At 42.7% G+C, this 19559-nt stretch overlaps 1 pseudogene across 1 annotated transcript; it reads right to left on the minus strand.

The window, feature by feature from the left end:
- Positions 1–331: 331 nt before the first annotated feature.
- Positions 332–6849, minus strand: LOC307198025 (antileukoproteinase-like; annotated as a pseudogene). The gene is made up of 4 exons: positions 6514–6849; positions 5439–5600; positions 4850–5034; positions 332–434 (listed from the first exon to the last, which is right to left on the minus strand). The product of its transcript is annotated as an antileukoproteinase-like (transcript).
- Between the last annotated feature and the right edge of the window lie 12710 nt (positions 6850–19559).

The raw sequence follows: 19559 nt of genomic DNA on the forward strand, positions 1-19559 counted from the left end.
CATTTCCTGGGAAACGGTCTTAGGGGCAGATGTTTATGTGTAGGAGGTTTTCTGGGGAGTATTCTGAGAAGCAACACCTGTGAGAAGTAAGAGAAACACAGCTGGGGAGAAAAAGAAGTGGACTTGTGATTCATTGCAACAAAGGCTCAGCCAATCCCCTGGGGAGCTCTGGAGCTGGGAGGGTCCTTCAGAGGTGCCCCTAATCAAACTATGGAGCTGAGCCTTTGTACCCCAACATCAGCCAGTCTGTGGATACAGGTTGCCCCTGGGAATGGGTGTAACCTTGGTTGAAACAGCTCACTATGGCCCAGGGAAATTCCCAGGGAGGGACTCAGCTCTCAGCGTCAGCAGCCAGCAACACCCCAGCACCTAATGGCTCGGCGGCCTTCATCCTAAAGGGATCTGACGGCCGACTACAGTATCCACTACGTAATCTGAAAACAATTAACTCGAAATAAAGAAAAAGAATATGGGGCTTGGAGATAAAGATATTGAGATCTACCAGCGACTTACTCTATGATCTTGGGCACATCTTCTCTTTGGGCCTAAGTTTTCCCATCTGTACACTGAGACGGTGTTATTAGACTCATTGGGACCCTCATAAGTCACAATCACCAGGTAAGGAGGTGCCCTGGAAGCTGACCACAACAGCTGGAGAAGATGAGGCTGAAAGATAAAGAGGGGAACCTGTAGACACAGGGAGTTCATCCAACTCAAGAACGTGGCCCATACCACTGGGGCTTTCCCTCAAAGGTGCTTCTATGAATCATTAATTCGTAAAACAGCAGAGCAAAGTGGAATCTTACAGTTCAACTGGATCATCCCTTTATTATACAAAGGAGTCAAGGAACATGGCCAATGTCACAGAATGAGTCAGCAGCAAAATTGGGAATCAACCTCTGTTCCTGAAACCTGATCAAGTGGTTTCTCAACACCCACGTTGCCTGTTCTTTGAGAGACTGAGTCAAGGCTTGTTTTGGTTGGAAGTAAGAGATACCCCCTCAAGCTAACTTCCCTAAAAGAAGAGCTATTTGAAGAGTCAGGATGAAAGAAAATCCCCCCATCCCCCAATCTTCTTAAAAAGGGAGAAATCAAGTGACTAGGAAGAAGTGATTTGAGCACAGAACCCCGTCAGTCAGTGAAGGATGGGTTCAAAACTTACCAAGAGGATTGGAAGGGCAGAGGCTCTTTTTTTTTTTTTTTTTTTTTTTGCGGTACGCGGGCCTCTCACTGTTGTGGCTTCTCCCGTTGCGGAGCACAGGCTCCGGCCGCTCTGCGGCATGTGGGATCTTCCCGGAGCGCGGCACGAACCCGTGTCCCCTGCATCGGCAGGCGGACTCTCAACCACTGCGCCACCAGGGAAGCCCGGGCAGACGCTCTTTTAAAACAATAAGGCAGAATTAATGGACCACATGCAATAAGATGGGACTCCTCCATATAGACCTTGGGAGGGTCTCAGAGCAAAATTAACTTTGTCGTCCAAATATTTGATTTTAGATAAGCTAGTTGACAGTAAGTTCTAGCCGGAGTGGAAGACTGCTGGGAGACCTTACTATTCACAAGAGCTTTTCGATCCTTCTCATTCTCTGCACCATGTCTCAGTTCCTTCCCCGTGCCAGGGATGGCTGAACCCAGGGTTCCTCCCTTTCAATTTCTACAGAGACCAAAGCCTCTAACTTCTTTAGGAGTTGCCCAAGGTATGGGCATAGACCTGGGAGTCTAATTGTTCTTTGTACAGATATTAAAACAGCACACCTCCCTTGAAACAATCTCCCTCTCTTTCCCACTCTTAATTTCAGAGCCTTTTAAACATTCTGCAGGGCTTCCCATAAATATCTCCTGCTGCAAACCATTAGCTTTCACCTTCCTGCAATTTAAGAATTTGATTTCCAGTTCTATATTGTAGCCAGTGGGTACAAATGATTTCTAGTTTCACCCAAGATGGTTTTTGAGTTTTTGTTTTTTGCTCTCCACGTTGTTGGGTGTGGTTTTTGGAAGAAAAAGAAAGAGAGAAAGGTTTTTTTTGTTTGTTTGTTTTGGGTTTTTTGAGAAAGACATGTTTTATCCTAGAAGTACCTAGAGTGGGGACATTATATATTCATTTTGTTTTCAAGTATTAAATCCTTTTTTTATGAATTAATTTTTTATTAGAGAATTGTTGATTTACAATGTTGTGTTAGTTTCTGCTGTACAGCAAAGTCAGTTATATCAATACATACACATATATCCACTCTTTTTTAGATTCTATTCCCATATAGGTCTTTACAGAGTATTGAATAGAGTTCCCTGTGCTATACAGTAGGTTCTTATTAGTTATCTATTTTATATACAGTAGTGTGTATATGTCAGTCCCAACCTCCCAACTTATCCCTCCCCCGCCCTTTCCCCCTTGGTAACCGTAAGTTTGTTTCCTACATCTGTGACTCAATTTCTGTTTTGTAAATAAGTTTGTTTGTACCCTTTTCTTAGATTCCACATATAAGCGATATCATATGATATTTGTCTTTGTCTGACTTACTTCACTCAGTATGACAATCTCCAGGTCCATCCATGTTGCTGCAAATGGCATTATTTTGTTCAAGTATTAAATCTTGAAGATAAATCATCACTTTCCATATTCAGCACTACCAGTCCCATTTTTACTTCCTCTTCTAGGTAGGAGGGCATCGTCCTGCATTTGGTGTGTATTCTTTGGTATATACCCATAACCAGCTTGGTATTTTATGTGTAATTTTAAAACATATATGAATACTTCATACGACACATTTATATCACCAGTCTGATTTTCCCAGTAAGTTTTCTGTGATATTTCTCCATGTTGATTCATATAAATTTATTTTTATTTTTCTATAGCATAGCAAGCGTATCGAAGTATGAAAATTTAACCATTTCACAAATGAGAGCCATCTTGACTGGTCTCGACCTCTGACTCTTTGGAACAATCTTATACTAAACATCCTAATACATGTGTTAGGTTCCCATTGGCAGGTATTTTGTCTCTCCTATGTCTCTGGAAAGATAATTGCTAAATGATATCTTATGTGAATTTTCAGTTTTATTAGGCATAACCAAATCACTCTTCTAAGTGGTTGTACCCATTTACACTTCCATCAGCAAACTATTAAGAGCCTCTGAGTGTTTATATTGTAGACTTTTAATTCTTGCCATTCTGACCGATGAAAAATGGTGTTCGGTTGTTTTAACTGGCTTTTTCCTTGTAACTAGTGAGGATGAAGCTCTTTATATGTCTATATACCATCGGTTACAATAATAGTCTCTTATTTGATCGTCCATTCTATTCATAGTTCATTTATCCTAAGAGGTAGGTTGTTTTCTTACTTATTTGCAAAAATTCTTCACATAGTTTTCATTCTGTTTATTTGTCTGTGATAATCATTCCAAATATTTACCTCTAAGCTATCATTTATCTTTCAACTCTTGTGTTTGTCAGTTTTGATACTGATGTCATCAAATTCAACCATTTTCTTAACTCCTTGTGCCTTGCTTACCCTGAGGTAAGTCTAGCATTTATTGAGCCCCTAGTATGTGACAATCACTGAGCTATTCCTTTCACATGTTATCACCTCTAATCCTCATAACTTTATGAAATTGGCATTGTTGTTACCGTTTCCATGTTATAGATGACAAAACTAAGGCTCAGTGGAACAAAGTCATTGCCCAAAATTACATAGCCAGTAATCTATGGATGCAGGATTTAAACCCATATCTGCTTAGATCCAAAACACTTTCTTTTTTCTACTTTATAGGTTTTGGGAGAAATCCCACACATGCAGATATTTTATTCTTCATCTCACACCTCATATCCTAGACCAGACACAATGAGTCAAGGAAGACAGAAACGCAGAGAAAACCTGGTACATTTATTTATTTACTAATCAGCAGACATCTCCTGTCGTGTGCCAAGCTTCACGTTGGATGCTGGGGATACATAGATAAAACAGGCCAAATCTTGGCCCCCAAGGAGGTATTGGTCACAGAACCACATCTTCACCAAGGTGCTCTCATTTTTTCCAGGCTTGGCAGAAAAAGGTAATCCCCAAATCACACAGACCAGGAAGTGCTAATTGTATGCAAATGGCGCTGGCACATTTAACTCTGTGGAAAGAAAATAAAGCGGATCCTCAGCACAGGAACAATTTAAGCGACCCTTATATCCTTCCTACCAAGAGGGTCCTTCTGCCACCAGGCCCTAAGTCCTTTGGGATACGTAAAGAGAGAGAATGGTGCTGGAATTGTCGAAACAGTGCCAGTCTTTGATCTAGGAATCAAGAAAAGAATCCAGGCTTTTCACTGGCTCTCTGCTGCAGTCTCCCCTCTGGTAAAATCAGGGCATTGGGCCAGATCTACATCTATGCATCTTATTAGACTTCCCTTTGGTTCCAGATAACCCAGCCAATCGAAGCCATAACCATAGCAACACTCTCTCAATGCACACAGCACTTTAAGTCTTAAAAAGCACTTTTACATTTAGTATCTCAGTAGATATAATTGTGTCCATTTTACAGATGGGGAAACTGAGGCTAAGAAAGATACAGTCAGTTGCTCATAGGCACACAGTCAGTCAGAGGCAGAGATGATATTAAAAGATAGAACCTTTGCCCCTTGTAACATGCTCCTTCCTCCTGGCTTATTCCAAGAAACCTTCCTTCCCAAGACCCAGCATTACCTGTCACAGGTGCCCCCTGGCACTTCTTGTCTAAGGAACTCTAAGGGGTGAAGGGTGTTGAAGGGCAGAGGATCTGCTTGGGGGAGGGGGCAGTATTGGGAGACCTCAAACATCCTCCTTCACATGCAAGGGCACCAGGAGGTTGAGACCATATTAGGATACAGGGGGGTGTGGCTCTTGCCAGTCTTCTCCTTATCTTTAACCGGCTGTACACATGAATTCCCACACACCCCCCTGCAACACTGGAGACCCTTCGGGCAGTGGCTGTCATTCAGGCAGTTGTTTATGAGGGTTGGGTCTCTTACACTGGCCAGTAACCACTGGACACTTCCCAGGAGTGAACTTAACTGGTAAAAACAAAGTCACAACTCAGAGGCTTCACCCCTTAGCACATCACCCAAACTCCCAACCCCATCTCCACCCTGTGCATGGAAATCAGTTCTTCCCCAACCTCAGGACCAAAACTGAGGCCGGTGTATGTCCTAAAGGAGACTCCTTCCCACCAAGGGGACCCTAACCAGTGTTGTATGTGTCTGACAGACAGACTGATTCATTAACTGATTGGCCAGCTGGCTGACTGGCTCATGAATTGACCCACTGCCTACCTGAGCATACAGAGCTGGGGGTGGAGGATCCCTGGCTCTATCCCAGCCTCCATCCCAGTTCAGAGGAGCACTCTCTACTTCCTCAGGATGCGTGTCCTCAAGCTCAAATCTCCGTGGTCCCCATTTCCAAGACTCTACTTTCTCACCTGAGTCTTCCGCGAATACAGGATCCATGCATTCGCGGCCACAACCGTTGGAGCAGCATTTTTGCCTTCGTGGACACTGCCAGTCATTCCAGCATTCAGAGGGTTCATGGCCAAAGCACTTCCTAGGGCGTAGGAAGGGGCAGGCTCCAGGTCTACATCTTTCTGAAAGGTAAGAACAAAGGAGGAAGAAGAAGCTGATGCTGAGTCATGACCACAATCCTGGAGAAGGAATCAGCTTCCCAGGAGAGGAGAGAAAACCTAACCCAGGTGGCTGACCCCAAAGGAATAAAGGGAACTGTTAGGATTCTAGTTTCAAGGCAGGTGTGGGGCAGTGCCTAGCTCAGCCAACCACTCAGCCAGGAGGGAGTCAATGGCACAAGAAAGAAGGTATAGATGGTGGTGTGTTACTAGATGTTTTAAGAGGGAGACTTTGTAGAGTTTGCCAATTTGCGTGGTGTAAATATTCCCATCATGGCTAATTTCAAGCTACCAATGTGACATCAACTAGCTCGCAAAAGTCTTGAAGATTTTACAATCAGCCATTGCAAGTCAGTATAGGCCAGGTCCAGTAAGTGCTAACTAGAGCTCATGGTCAGGTATCCCTTGCCCGGGTTTGCCTGGGAGGAAGGCAGCACAGGACAGTGATTCCAGGAGAGGCCACTCATCAGAGATTAAATAAAAGAGAACAGATCTACTGGCAAGGAGATAGAGAAAGAGAGAATGACTGTTAAAATAAGAAACATTAAGAGAAAAAGAGACCAATTTGGAAAATTAAAAAAGATAGTGACCAAAATCATGTGACAGAGAAAAAGAGAGATTAAAAAAAAAACAAACAAAACAGTAAAGAAGGAGCTATAGAGAAAGAAAAATAAGAAATACAGGGGCTGGGGTAAACAGGTCCATCTGGTGAAAGGTCAATTTCTGGATGTGCAGGAACTCCCTAAGTTGAAGTCCTCAGAGAGATGCTTGAAATTAGGGGCCATAGGCCCGACCATTGGAATGGTGACTTCAAGGTCAGCCCCCAGGCTACAAGGAAGAGGTTATTCCCACTCTGAGCTACCACTGACTCAGGCACCTGCGTATGGCCTGAGAGAGTCCAACTCACCTTTGAAACCACCTTCCACAACCCAGGGCGTCAGGAATCCAAAGGCAAATATCACCAGGAAGACGGTAAGGCTGCTAAGCTTCATCCTGAGGGCAGGTGGAGCTGTGGTAGCCAGTGCTGGCTTCACCCTTTATACCCGCTCCTACGAGTGTGGTCCTGCCAGAACTGCCCTGAGCCCTCCCAGCTGCTATTTCATAAGCCCAACATTCAGGTGAGGACAGGGACCACGTCATCCCGAGTGTTGCTGGCTGTTTCTGCCCTTAGGCAAGAGTGTGAGGCCTAGGAAGGGAAATGTAGGACTTGGAGGGGGAGGTGTCACCAGGCTGGTCAGGAAGCCATTCAGGAACAAGCTAGAGGACCACCCACCTTTAGGGTGGAATAGGGGAGGGGGCAAAGAGGGCAGAACAGGGCATTACAAAGGAGCTTCTTAGGGGCTTCCCTGGTGGCCCAGTGGTTAAGAATCTGCCTGCCAATGCAGGGGACATGGGTTCGAGCCCTGGGCTGGGAAGATCCCACATGCTGCGGAGCAACTAAGCCCTTGCACCACAGCTACTGAAGCCCACACGCCTAGAGCCCATGCTCTGCAACAAGAGAAGCCACCACAATGAGAAGCCCAAGCACTGCAATGAAGAGTAGCCCCCCCCAACTAGAGAAAGCCCACGCAGCAACGAAGACCCAACGCAGCCAAAAATAAGGTAAATAAATTAAAAAAAAAAAAAGGAGCTTCTTAGAAACCTGAAGCAATCAGCTAGCTGGGACGTCTCTAAGTGCCCTGACTTTTTCCCACACTCTGGGACTCTTGGGCGTTGCCACATTTGTTGCAACGAAGACCTAATGCAACCAAAAATTAAATAAATTAATTAAAAAAAAAAAAAGGAGCTTCTTAGAAGCCTGAAGCAATCGGCTAGCTGGGACGTCTCTAAGTGCCCTGACTTTCCCACACTCTGGGACTCTTGGGCGTTGCCACATTTGTTGCCAGATTACCCAGCGTCACTCTCTTCCCTGAATGGCAGGTGACATTTTCTCTTGCTTTCTCCTGACTTGTTTCGATGTAATACCTGCAGTGCCAGCCACACAGAGAGTCCTTGCTGAATGACAGGTGAAGAGGAGACAGCAAGCAAAACCTCTTTGGACCTCAGCCTTCCCAGCTGTGAAGTAGGAATAATAGTAACTGACTAGATCACAGAGGGGGACTTGAGTTGAAAAGGGTGGAAGGACATTGAAGGGTGAACACACTACCCCTTAGCACTGTGGTTGGAAGTGAAATTAATGTGAAGCCAATCACATTTAAGCCACATTTCCTGAGATAAACCAACAGGGCTCTTCTCAGCAGTCAGCTGAATAGCAAGTTAAAAAAGGAGTGTTAGGGCTTCATTGGTGGTGCAGTGGTTGAGAGTTCGCCTGCCGATGCAGGGGACGAGGGTTCGTGCCCCTGTCCAGAAGATCCCACGTGCCGCGGAGCGGCTGGGTCCATGAGCCATGGCCGCTGAGCCTGCGCGTCCGGAGCCTGTGCTCCGCAACGGGAGAGGCCGCAGCAGTGAGAGGCCCGCGTACCGCAAAAAAAAAAAAGGAGTTTAGTTAACATGCTCAAAAAATTCTCCCACACCCTAGAATTACCCCCACTGCTTTTTCATGATTATAGTGGACATTTATTGGACATTGGCTACATGGCGAGAAATTCATATGGGACAATTCTGAACAGCAAAAGAAAGCCTATTAAGATGAAACCAAGGAAAAAATGCATGAAATACAGAAAATAGAACGTAGGAGCAGAAAAGAAGAGCGCCCCCATGATGATGGTGACAGAAAATAACAGCATGACAGTTGAGTGCCAGAAATACAGACAGAACAAACTAGAGGTTACCAGTGGACAGAAGGGAGGGGGGAGGGGCAATATAGGGGGAGGGGACTAAGAGGTACAAACTATTATGCATAAAATAAGCTACAAGGATATACTGTACAACCTGGGGAATAGAGCCAATATTTTACAATAACTGTAAATGAAGTATAAACCTTAAAAATTGTGAACCACTATATTATACACCTGTAAATTATATAATATTGTACATCAACGCTACTTCAACAACAAAAAATTTTTTTAAAGAAATTTAAGGAGAAAAAATAAAAGCATTACAAATTTGCTATTTAAAAAAGGAAAAAAAGGGACTTTCCTGGTGGTGCAGTTGTTGAGAGTCCGCCTGCCAATGCAGGGGACACGGGTTCGAGCCCTGGTCCGGGAGGATCCCACATGCTGTGGAGTGGCTAGGCCCGTGTGCCACAATTGCTGAAGCCCGTGTGCCATAGCTACTGGGGCCTGCGAGCCTGGAGCCCATGCTCTGCAGCGGGAGGGGCCCGCGTGCTGCGGTGAGGGTTGGCCCCTGCTTGCTGCAACTGGAGGGGGCCCGCGCACAGCAACGAAGACCCAGTGCAGCCAAAAATAAATAAATAAATAAGAAAAACAATACAGAGCTACCAGCCCAGATTGGAGGGAGTCAGAGGGCTCCAGGAAATTCATCTTCTGGAAGGTGAAATTAATAGAACATCTATGAGTATGATATAAATACACACACATATGAATACATGGAGAGGCGATTTGGGGGATTTGTGGTTGAATAGGCAATACATATATAGAAAACCAAGCAAACGCAAAACCAGACAATTTTTTCACATCAGAGAAAATTAAAAAGCTGTGCCAGAAGGGAAAAGTGGTTTGGCTTACTACATAGTTCAACTGTAACAAGTGTTTACATAGTCATAATACTGTAAACAGTAGTGCTGATGAAATCACAATTATCATATAACATTGATGGGAGGGAGGGGAGTGGAAGTGCTGGAGGTGTAGGGAGCAAAGAGGTGGACAAAAATCTCGTTTTCAGTCCTGGGAAGTCAATGGATTATATCTAAAACTGAAAAGTCGAGATGTAACATTATTATTACAATAATGAATGTTACTTAGAGACAGGGATACAAGTGTCAAGATGATAAACTAAAAGCGGTCCCCTCTAGGGGGAGGGTGGTGGTAAGCGACCTCTATGCTTCACAACATGCTTTGTAAACTATGTGACTCTTTAGTCTATTTGCACGTATAACTTTGACAAAAGTGAAAAGTATTTAAAAAGAGAGCCTGTTATCTCACATAGTTCCCCATGAAGATGTACAATCACCCAGGCAAAGCACTAAGCATTATTCTGCTCACAATAGGGTTCTTTTATATGAAAGACTCTGAATTGGGAGCCCTTGGTGGCCTGTCTTTTCATTTACTTAACAGTGTTTTCTCAAAGAGCAGAAGTTTTTAATTTTGATGACAGCCCACTCAATATTTTCTTCATCATGCTTTTGGTGTTATATCTGAGAAATTATTGCATAATCCAAGGTCGCAAAGATTTTCTCCTTATGTTTTCTTCTGCAGGTTTTTGGACTTCCCAGTCTCCAGAACAGTGAGAGATAAATTTCTGTTGTTAAATCAAGCCAGTTTATGTTATTTTTTTTTATAGCAGTCTGAGTGGATTAAGACATGTAGCTTTACAGTAAGTCTCTTTTGTTTTTTTTCTAAGCATTTTTTAGCAATAAAGTATTTTTTAATTAAGGTCTTGATTTCAGCCAAAATTTTTGGCTATTTTTGATGATTAGATCTTATAGCTATTAACCCTTCTGTGCCCTGTCCATAGTCCCAGGGCACTCTCCACTCCAGTACATGCCAGTGGCATCTGCTATAATCCTGCGATACTCTGTCTGAGGGGTTTCAGGGAGCAGCCATCAGCAAATGACAGATTGGAGTTGGAGGATAAATACCTCCTCTTTCTCATCCAGGGTGGGAAATTCTAAGGCAAGTTCTATAAAATCTTCCAGAGTTTTCCAACAGGATGAGCCCCAGTTGCCCACAGCAGTAAACTTCTCAGCACTGCACACTTTTTGGCTTCCGTCCATTCCCCATCTCACAAACCCATTCTCTGAAAAATGCTTCTGGATCACTTCCCAAGTAAATTATTTGTCCTCAAATTATTGCCTTTGGTTGAGAGAACTCAACCAAAGATAAATCCCAGCATCTAGCTCAGTAACAGGCCTGTGTAGACTGCAATTGTCGTCAGAAGGATGACGATTGCTGTACAGTTTGGGAACCTGACATATGATATGTGTGTTGAATGAATGAAACAATAAATGATTCATTGAGTGAACCCATGAAGGAAGCGCTATTAGCCACGCTCCAATCCCTCCCTCCCAGTTCATGCTAGTCCTTGGGGACAGTCATCTGTGTCCAAATTTTTACAGTGTTCCTTTCACACATTTGGAAAAGGTTCTCTGAAATATTCCAACAATCTCTAAGGGGAATGGAGGACCACTTCGCCATGAGGCTGGCTACTTGAGATAGTGGTCTCACGCCAACAAGTTGGTGGTGGGCAGCAGGGCTGAAACCTGCCAAATTGGGCCAAAAGATAGAGACTGGGAAACATGGTGAAAACAAGGGAGGATAACATCAACCACACCCTTTCTCTACCCGTCATCTACTGGATGACAACTGTGGCCGTCAGATCTCCTCCCATCAGAAATGAGCTTCACAGGTGAATTTCTTCCTGCAGGGTTTTCTTCCTCTCCAGCTCTTCCCAGATGGATCTTTTGAAATTTACGTAAGGTTGGAATGTCCTCGCAAACATCCCCATAATTCTGTTGAGTCTGTGGATATAAACTTGTACAATGTTATGCCATTGAGACTTCACAATTGTTTGTTAATGCAGCACGAAGTACATGATTATGTGTGCGCTTGGATATGTATTTGGTCTCATATAATCATGTATGCAAACTGAAATAAGATATCCATTTTCAGATATCAGATTGGCCAGAGTTTTACAGTCTGACAATGTATTATTAAGCTGTGGGGAAACAGAGACATATATTGCTGGCAGAAGGGAAAATCGGTTCATCCACTTGGCAGAATTGCTTGTTTTTTTCTACAAGAACAACCTAGCCTTGCCAAAAGGAAAAACCTAAAAGCAATTTGAATTTTAAGTATTGTCAGGGAGGAAGAAAGTTTTCTCCACCCTTTCTAGGTTCTTCCGGCTAGTCTATGAATTAAATTGACATGAGGCAGATTAACAGGTGAAAATCAAACAAAAGCTTAATAACACGTACACATGGGAGAGACCCAGGAAAACTGAGTAACTCGCCAGAATGACTGAAGCCCTCACCTTAAATACCATGGTCAGCTAAAGACAAAGGAGGAAGGATGTTGGGGACAGCAGTTTGGAATTTCAAAGAGGAGGAAAGCAATTCATATGGAGACGGAGAAGCAAATGTTTGGTAAACAAATGTTTGCTGGGCCGTACAGAAATAATGGACACATAGAGGAATTTAAAAAAAAACAAACAGACCTTGCTAGGTTCCTTCCTGTCTACACACTTAGTTCATACTACAGTTTTCTCCAGTGATATCTCCCTTCCTGGAACAGGTCCTCTATCTACATTTCTTTTATTTATTTTTAAAATTTTATTTATTTACTTATTTAAGTATAGTTGATTTACAATGTTGTGTCAGTTTTGAGTGTGCATCAAAGTAATGATTCAGTTATGCATGTATCTATGTCTACTCTTTTTCAGATTCTTTTCCCTTATAGGCTATTACAAAATATTGAGTATAGTTCCCTGTGCTATACAGTAGGTCCTTGTTGGTTATCTATTTTATATATAGTAGTGTGCAATTGTTAATTCCAAACTCCTAATTTATCCCTCCCCCTCTTTTCCCTTTGGTAACCGTAAGTGTTTTCTATGTCTGTGGATCTATTTCTGTTTTGTATATATGTTCATTTGTATCATTTTTTTTAAAGATATGGTGTATATATATATATATATATATATATAAAATGGAATACTACTCAGCTATAAAAAAGAATGAAATAACGCCATTTGCAGCAACATGGATGGACCTAGAGATTATCATACTAAGTGAAGTAAGTCAGACAAAGACAAATATCATATGATATTGCTTATATGTGAAATCTAAAAAAAAAATGTTATCTACATGTCTTTTAGGCAATTAGAGGGAAGGTCAAAGGTTCTTCCTGAGTCTTTTGGGCCTTAAAAATAATCAGCCTAAATTAATCTTCATGCCAAAGAGGCACGATTTGGGGTGGCAAATTTTGCTTGCCGACAGTATGCATAGCTTAGGGGAAGAGCATGCCCACTGGTACTAGGATTCACGCTATAGGAGAGAGGCTCTATGTTAACACCCACTCCCAGCTACCAGGGCAGACTCTATGAATCACAGATGCTGGGTATGTAGAGAGAACCATGTGCTTTTTATTCATTCTCTGATCAAAACACATTTTCTGTGCTCAGCTCTTTTTTGGGTGTCAGGGCTACACAAAAGACCAGACACAGAGGAAGTATTCATGGTAGAACCGAGGCTTCAGTTTGGAATGCCCGGTATTACACGTTTCGTAGGAACGGACTCCCTGGATCACTCATACCAGGAATCCTCAGCTTCACCACATGGGCAATAATCCGTCTGCAGAAAGAACATTCGATGACAGCTTCCACTGTGGGACAGCCACCTTACCTCCAGATCCTCCACCTTAAGGGGGACCTCTGGCTGTCAAGTTCCAAGAGCACTTGGGGCAGGAAAGAAGAGGCACAAGGTGGCAAAATGAAAGGATCCCTGGTCTTGGGGTCAATCCTAGCTATTCACTGACTCAGGATTCTCATCAGGAAAGTCAGGACACTGGCTGGAGGAGTCTTGAGGGGCCCCCAACTCTGGTGGTGCTGCTGGGCTTTAATCACCCAGAACCCAGAGGAGGAAATCAGTGCCCACAGCGCTTTATGGATGACAAAGCCCTGGGTAGGACGTCATACGGATGAATGTGGTCATGTCCATTTTGCAGAGGGAAAAACTGAGGTTCAAAGAGATACAGTCATCCTCCATAATCATACTGTAAACAAGAAGCAGTTTTTATTCCACTTCAAGGTTCCTGTGCCCTGGACCACAGCTGCCTGCTTCTTTTCCAGTCTAAGATGACCTTCCTTCCAGGGCCTTCGGAGGGGAGAAAGCACCGTGCCAGGTAACCCTGTGGGAAACCTTGCCTGGGGCAACGGTGGTGTTAATTGCAGGTAGGCCTTGCAAAGGCTCTGCCAGAAATAACTAGGCAGGCGCCCACTCGCCATAGGTCTGGGGTACCGGGATACTGAGGCCAACTGGATCGAAGGACTTTGATCTGAGCTTGGACTTCCTCCTTGCCCTCTATGGGGTAAATACATTGCTTGCCTACACAGGACGTTGCAACATTTAGAAACACTTCTGCACTGGCTGTTGTTGACATTCATCTCGGCAGGAGGACCTTCTGCAGTTGCTTGGCTCCACAAGACACCTTCCAACCTTCTCCTTAACTGATAGAGCAGGGCTGCAGGTTGTAGTCTGAAAGCTACCTCCTGACCCATCAAAGCTGCTCTCTCTTCCAGGGCTCATGCCAAAAATGTCTGAGATGGGAGCACTGCCCCAGGTGACTGGCTGCGTTGAACACTGTTGCTGCCATGCCCAGGTTCCTTCAATACCTTTGATTGTCTCCATATGGCTATGACCCAGATTAGTGTTTTGCTGCTAAGGACTCACTCTGAGACTTTGCCCAGAGGAAGAACCAAAAATGCCTGGGACTTTATGTGATCTCGCCTCGGCTCCTAGGCAATGTCTGACCAGTATGGGAGTTTGTAAAAAATGTAAAAAATCCCTGTTTTTAATGCTTCAAAGATCCCTGTGGGATCAGGCTGAGGCTGGGACTTCCTCTGAAATCATGCCATTGCTTTGCTTCTTCCCCTCAACCCCTTACGAGTTTCTCCTGGGTGCTCTCGAGCCCTTGGCTTAAGTTTGCTCCTAAGAGAACACAGCTGAGATGTTGACTCTGGGGGGGCTCTTGCTGAAGGACTGGGAGTGGGGATGATACTGAAGGACAGGGAAGCCTAGCAGAGGGAAAAGGGCAGAGAGCCCCTTCCTGTGGGTCTGGACCAAGTGGAAGATGGATTGGGGACGTTGAAATAAGCCTGGATCTCCTCTTTAGCTTTCACGAGGGAACACACATGTGCCCACACCTGCCCTTGTGGCCCTCGAGGTTATTACCCCGGCACTAACTGTCCTTCTTACATTGGTGAAGCGGATAGAGTCTCCTGCCCTTGCCAGACACTCCTGGGCATTTCCCAGGCTCCGCCTCAACTGGACAAGGCAGAGGTGCAGGTTACAGGAGGTCCTGATCTCCTCATGCTGCAAAACCCCAGCCCTGGGTCTGTGCTTTAGCAAAGAATTCAACCCTTTCCACATCTCAGACCAAAAACGGAGGTCCACACACCTCCTGGAAGAGCAACCGATTCCTTTAGGGTCCCCGCAAGCAGTGCTGGTGGCTGGTGGCATGTGGCACTGACGGACAGATTGTCTAAATGACTGACTGGGTCACCAACTGACTAACTCCCAACTGAAGTGGACACCTAGATCCAGCGGGAACTACTTTTTCTGGGCAGGACCTTCTCTTTGGAATATGAGATGTCTATAGAATTCCCAAGTGATGCAACAGAGGCCAGGGCGGTGTCTCTTCTCCCTGGGCACTGCCCAGCATACGGCATCATTGGTGAGGAATCTGCAGACGGATTATTGCCCATGTGGTGAAGCTGAGGATTACTGGTATGAGTGATCCAGGGAGTCCACTGTCACATCTCCTAATTTTTCTTCAGTTGTCAAATCTCTCTCTGCCCCCCTTTTACAAGGATACTTGTGATGACGTTTAGGTTCATTCAGATTATACAGGATAATCTTCCCATATCAATAATCAATACCCTTAATTTGACCACATCTGCAAAGCTCCTTTTGCCGTATAAGGGAGCATTCACAGCTTCCATGGATTAGGATGTGAGCCTCTGTGGGAGCCATTATTCGGCCCATTAGTCATTTCCATTTTGTTTTCTATGAGATGCCTCTCCAGGAGTGTTGCATTGTTTTGCTCCAGTTTTGGGCTTTTCTTTGCCATGATCTTGGCAATTATCATCTTGGCTCCTTTCCTATATTAATCCTGGATTTCATCTCTCTCTCTCTCTCTCTCTCTCTCTCTTTGTTGTTACATCCTGCATTTTATTGGAGCACATTCTCCAGTAGATTCCTGAGGAATGGTACCTAGGAAGAAAATATTTTGAGACATTGCACTTTGGGAAACATCTGTATTTTACCTTCACACTTGGTTGATATTTTGGCTTAGAATAAGATTATAAATAATTTCACTCAAAAATTTGAGAATATTGCTTTTGTTCTGACTTCTGGAGTGTTCCTACTGAGAAGTCAAATGCCATCCTGATTCCCCATCCTTTGAATGCGATGTGACTCTCTTTCTCACCCATCTCATAGCTTATAGAATCTTCTCTTTATCCTTGATGTACTGTTTCACAATGATTAGCCTTAATGTAGGTGGTTTTTGTTTTGTTTTGTTTTGTTTTATGTTTGTGAACTGGGTACTCACTAAGCATTTCAATTCTGGGATGTTTTATAATTTCTTTTTTTTTAAAATAATTTCTTTAATAATTTTACCACCACCATTTTTGTGATTCCTTTTCAGAAAGTTTCATTAGCCAGATTTGATCTTAGTGATTGATTCTCTAAATTTCTTATTTTTCCATCTTATTTCCATCTCTCTAACTTGTAATTCTAGTCTCTGAATGGTTTCCTCATATTTATTTTCCCCCACTCTTTTTAGAATTTTTAACCTCATCTGTCATTATTCTCATTCTTTGATTGTCCTTTTAAAAACTATCATTCATGTTGCAGCAGTATCTCTTCTCCTCTGTTCCTTGCACAACCTCTGGTTCCTCTGGTCCTTTTTTTTTGCGGTACGCGGGCCTCTCACTGTTGTGGCCTCTCTCGTTGCAGAGCACAGGCTCCGGATGTGCAGGATCAGTGGCCATGGCTCACGGGCCCAGCCACTCCGTGGCATGTGGGATCTTCCCGGACCGGGGCACGAACCCGTGTCCCCTGCATCGGCAGGTGGACTCTCAACCACTGCGCCAACAGGGAAGCCCCATTTATTATTTTTAAAAACCATATGTGCATTTGATAAACTAAAAAATGCGCTAACACCTTCTCAATAGAGAATCTCAAAGGCTTTTCCATTAAGATTAAGGAGAAGGTGAGGATGTCCACTAACTTCACTACTATTTCATATTGTATTGGAAGAAATAGCCAATGTATTGCACAGGATTTTAAAAATTAGAAATAAAATTATCATTGTAGATAACATGATCGTGTATCTATAAAAGCCAAGAGAGTCCATGTTAAGTCTAATGTGTATAAATGATAAAATCATTTAATAATATTTTATATTAACATCAAAAATCACTGATGTTCTTACACATAAACAAGAAGTTAGAAGATTTAATGTAAGAGAACGTCCCATTTACAATACAACAAAACACTTAAACACTAGAAATAAATGCCATGGGAAAATATCAAAATTTTAAAATATTTCTCAAAGACTCAAAAGTATACTTAAATGGGAAGACATCCCTTGTTGTTGGATGGAGTGATTACAGCATAATAAAAATGTCAAATTTCTTCGTTAATATAATGTCAATAAAGTACCAATAATTTTTGAGGAGTTGATTCTAAACTTCATATAAAAGTAGGAAACCCCTAAAAAAGAAAATCATCAAAAAGACTAGCCTTACCATATGTTAGAAGACACTATAATGCCCCTACAGTTAAAGCACTGTGGTATTGGTATATGAACAGAAAATTACACATTGAAACTATCCTGTTTCCTGCCTGCCAGACTAGCAAAAATTCAAGAGCTTGACAACAAACTCCATCAACAAGGCTATGAAGAAATAATCTTTCTCAGACATAGCTGGTAGGAATCCAAAATACTGCAGTTCCTGGGGATGGGAACTGAGCAAATGTTTAACAAAACTACATGTTTTTATCCTTTCAACAGTCTAACTTCTAGGAATTTACCCTGAAGACATATGTCAACCATCACGCTAACATAATTTGTAACGTCATTCATAATGGCAAAGGATTGCTTATCTGTGCAGGACAAGGAAATGGGATGAGTAAACTGTGATATATCCACACAATAGAATATTGGGGCACTATAGAATAGGAAGTTCTCTAAGAGCTGAGATGGAGTAATTGTCAGTTATATTGTTTAGTGACAGCGATGTATAAAGTAAGATATCCTTCATGTAAGAAACAAATCCAAATAAGAATATATATATATATATATATAATGAAAATATAAGAAAGATAAACCAGAAAGGAATAAAATTGTTATCTATAAGGGTTGGGTGGAAGTGGAGTGAAGGATAGGGATGGGAAAAGACTTCTATGACTGTATCTTCTTATGTAATTTTGATTTTCCCTCCAGCTTTATTGAGGTATAATTGACATAAAACATTGTGTAAGTTTAAGGTGTACAATGGGATAATTTGATACCCTTATATACTGTAAAATGCTTGCCACAATAAGGTTAGTTAGCACGTTCTTTATCTCACATAATTACCATTTTATTGTAATTTTACCATTTTATTACAGTGAGAACGTTAAAGCTCTACTTTCATAGCAACTTTCAAGTGTACAATAGTTTTGTTAACTGTAATCACCATGCTGTACATCGATCCCTGAAAATTACTCATCTTTTGGGGGTAACTTATTCATCTTTTGACGGGAAGTTTGTACTCTTTGACCATCGCCCACTTCCCCTACCACTCAGCCTCTGGCACCCACCATTCTAAGCTCTGTTTCTGTGAGTTCGATGTTTTTAGATCCCACGTTTAAGTGAGATATTTGTCTTTCTTTGTCTGACTTATTTTACTTAGCATAACGCCCTCTAGGTCCATCCATGTTGTTACACATGGCAAAATTTCCTTCTTTCTTTTTTTTGGCTGGACAATATTCCATGACGTATGTGTACCACTTCTTCATCCATTCATCTGTCAGTGAGTATTTAGGTTGTTTTCGTGTCTTGGCTACTGTGAATGTTGCTGCAATGAGCATGGGAGTACAGATATGTTTTCTAGATAGTGATTTTATCTCCTTTGGATATATACCCAGAAGTGAGATTGCTGGATCATATGGTAGTTCTGTTTTTAATTTTTTGAAGAACCTCCGTATTGTTTTTCATAGTGACTGCACCAATTTACATTGCTGCCAACAGTGCATGAGGGTTCCCTTTTCTCAACAATACTTGTTATTTCTTGTCTTTTTATGGTGGCCATTGTAACAGATGTGAGGCAATATCTCATTGTGGCTTTGGTTTGCATTTCCATGATGATTAGTGATGTTGGGTTCCTTTCCATGTACTTGCCATTTGTATATCTTCTTTGGAAAAAAGACTATTCAAGTCTTCTGCCCATTTTTTAATTGGATGGTTTGGTTTTATTTTTGCTATTGATTATATGAATTCTTTATAGATTTTGGATATTAGCTCCCGTATCAGATATACGATGTGAAAATATTTTCTTTCATCCCGTAAGTTACCTTTTCATTTTGTCGATTGTCGATTTTGCTGTGCAGCTTTTTAGTTTGATGTAGTCCCACTTATTGATTTTTGCTTTGGTTGCTCTGATTTCGGTGTTGTATCCAAAAAATCATTGCCAAGACTGATGTCAAGGAGCGTTTTCTCTATGTTTTTTCCGAGTAGCTTAATGATTTCAGGTCTTAAGTGTAAGCCCTAACTCCATTTCAAACTAATTTCTGTGAGTGGTGTAGATAGCGTTTCAATTTCTTTCTTTTGCGTGTGGATATCCAGTTTTCCCAGCGCCATTTATTGAAAAGACTATCCTCTCCCCACTGAGCATTCTTGGCTCCCCTATCAAACATTAATGGATCATATATGTGAGGGTCCATTTCTCGGCTTTCATCCAACTGTGTCAGAGAGGTACGGTCACCCTCCCGAGGCAATATGTCAGTCAGAGGCAAAGCTGACATTCAGACCGAGGTCTCATGAGCCCTGAGCCAGGGCTGCTTCTCTAAGCTTCTCCAGGCCCTCTCCCTCCTGGAGCCTA

The sequence above is a fragment of the Stenella coeruleoalba genome, assembly GCF_951394435.1.
Source record: "Stenella coeruleoalba genome assembly, chromosome: 15".
NCBI lineage: Eukaryota > Metazoa > Chordata > Mammalia > Artiodactyla > Delphinidae > Stenella > Stenella coeruleoalba.